The sequence below is a fragment of the Morone saxatilis genome, unplaced genomic scaffold (assembly GCF_004916995.1).
Source record: "Morone saxatilis isolate NCDOM2014 unplaced genomic scaffold, NCSU_SB_2.0 Contig24, whole genome shotgun sequence".
NCBI lineage: Eukaryota > Metazoa > Chordata > Actinopteri > Moronidae > Morone > Morone saxatilis.
The window spans coordinates 6976782-6979892 of record NW_023339807.1 but is presented as its reverse complement, the minus strand read 5'-3'; positions in this window follow the sequence as shown (position 1 = coordinate 6979892).

Sequence of the window (3111 nt, the reverse complement as noted above, 5' to 3'; positions counted from 1 at the left end):
GAGTATACATTATTTTAACACACTGGACAGTCACACCAGTTAGGATGTATGCATGTGGAGTGTGGGGGTTCGGAAAATTGATATACTACACTAAATGTGTGCAAACAATGTGAGAATGAATGATTATCATCAATGAAGTGATTAACCTACAGAGCTGTATAGTGAGTTTCAGCTGTCTGACCCACAACTTTACAGACAGACACAGTTACAGGTAGCTGGTGAAAATAGTGGAGCATTAGCAGTTAGAGTACCAGATATTTCCCTCAGAAGCTGGTAGAGACCAATTACAGAGCTAAAAGAGAGTGAATATTGGACTTGGAAATGTCTGGCATATACCAATATTTTATATGTATATATTAACTCTAGTGCATGTGTCACCGTGAAGGTTAGGTAGATACAACTGTAGGTGACTGGTTTGTCTTCTGGCTCACAAAATGTATCATCAGCTGGTTGAAAGTTGGAACAGAGAAGGAAAAATCAGTTCATACAGAGGTGGAAAAGAAAGTTAAAAAGTATTCCCACACGTGATCTTTATTTTTGAATTTAAATAGGAAAAGTACATATGCATATACACTGCAATGATGACATGGTAGACTAAATGTTTATATTATAATCTTTTGTTTATATTCATTTTGTTCTTACAGTCAGATAAGCCAAAGGTTATACAGTACATGTAAATAAAGTTGCTCAATTGCTGTACTTCATTCCTTCCAGGTGCCATTGTTTCATCATGACTGTATTGCAGATTGTGTTTGTTCATACTATGCAACTCTGGTCTTGAATCAATAAATTTGAATCTTGTCATGGAATCTGACATCAGCAACATCGGAGTAAAATCCCAAGAGCAGTTTTAACAATGAATTTGAGACCTCAACTGTAACAAAATGAAATTGTTTGGTTTGACAATGTTTTGTGTGCTGCAGCTGTATTGGGGAGGAGATGTGGACATGACTGACTGGCCCTGCTCATTACTGAGGACTGATACCAGTACAGCCTGTGTGCACAGTGTTGACAGTAACATCTGGTGACAGTGAGTGACCATGGGAAGAATAAGTCATGTAGGGGGCACAAAAGAATATAAAATATACTCAGTTTTTAATCCTGTCAATTCTCTTAGACAGTGCACTGCGTGGTTCTTTGTAAATTTCATACCGGTAAAGTAAAAAGAAAATGTGCAAACTGTGAATCGGTGAAGCGTTTTCATCTAAACTTGGACGTGTTCAGTCACAGTGGCTGAGGTAAATTTAAAACAAACAAGCAAAACCAGATGAAACAGCGCCAACAGGTGCCATTTTGTGTGTCTTTATTGTGGACATGACATTACATCTTTTTGAAATGATGTACAAAAGTGTAACAGAACTGAGAATGGCTCAGACGAGGTAGAGCTTTCACATCGGCTTGCTGGCATGAAAACTACACAGTATAAAAACAAAAACAACCCAGAAAAAAATCAAATTAAACAAACTCCTGTCTGCCTCTGTCCTCTTATCCTTTTTGAAGTGATAATAAATACAGATATCAACCAAATACATTTGGAATAATAATGTCTTCTAAGGTAAATTAATCATGAAGTTCATAACAAATTTTAAAAAAGCAATACGGACACAAATAATACAACTTAAGAGGCATGATAAAAACCCAAAGAGAAATGAACAACACCTGCCAGCCACTCTGGGAGGGCAGCCATGACTAGCTACTGAACAAATCCTACAGTTTAGCAAAGAGAAAGACTAAAAACACACTCTTACATCTTTATGAAAAAATAAGCACTGCTGCACCTAGCATCATCAAACTTTCCATGAGGAAACATGGCTGTGTCACACAGCCGTCACAGAACAAATCATTTGTCATTAAAATCTATGGAATTATCCTAACAAAAAGCCTCTAAACCAGAAATGACATTGAAGTGTGTTAGCCGGCACCATTAAAAAGACATTCTCAAAGAAACCTTAGCTAGAGTTGGACAACATGAGAATGGGTAAAGCAGTAACCTAGTCTAAGTGCACTAGTAATGCCATTTGGTTTCTACCGCTGTATATAAGGGTTTGGTAAGAGTGGATTACAGATATACAGTTTATATTACATACACTCACTCCTGCTTCATAGTTTTTCTAAGTCACACTTCGGAGTACAAATTCATAACTGAGCAGTTAATCTTAAAGGGAATTCTGTACAACATTGGTATTAGTACTACACTACCTCGAAGGCTAGAGTATCCGTTTCAAGTATTTTCACTACCCACACCCTCAATATACACGTTTGTGTATTATTAGGCATATTCAAGCACACAGTACTGTATGCATAACTCAACAACCCACTGCTATAGCAACCATTTCATCATCATGTAAAAACTACTGAGGTCTCAAAATAGATGGGAAATACAGTACTCTGTATGCTATGTGATCTTTAACTGGTTTAAATTCTGATTTTACGCATACAAAGATGTCTCCGTAAATCCACAGTTCTACTTTTGCTCTGTAAGTCGGAGCTGCTTTGAACTACCTTGCTTCTCTTCTTCTTTTTCCCCAATGTGGCTTTTTCAATCATGGAGGAGAGTTAAAACCAAGCCCAGGACTCAAAGAAAACATCTTCTCTGAGCAATGAACAGTCCCTGCTTCATACCAGCCAATATACTTCAAAACAGGCTTTCATTGCAAAGGAGGTAGGCTAGTATACAAAGCATCTATAGGGAGGCTGGAGTACACAGAAGTTAGTCAACCTCTCATACAGTGTGGAGAGGTTTGAAAAGAATGCACATACACCCGCATAAATGCACACTCTCACCCACACCTGTGTTAAGGCTGTGATGGCTCTACAATTCAATAGGCTTCCAAACATCTCCATCTTGTGTATTCAGACCTGAACTCTCTGGAAGCCTGCCCTCCTGACCTGTGGCTGCTTTCTCCCTCTCTCTCTCTGACTTCCTTACTCTTTCCTCCCAGAATGCAAATCTTCACATCACCATTCAAAAAATTAGACTGACAGCATGGGAGTTAAGCTCACTACTCTGCTTAAACATATATACATAAATACGCTAGTTCACTTTCTTGCTGAGGGATGGATGGGAAGGGATACCACTCTCGGGCTATAGCCAGCAGCCAGTTAGCTTAG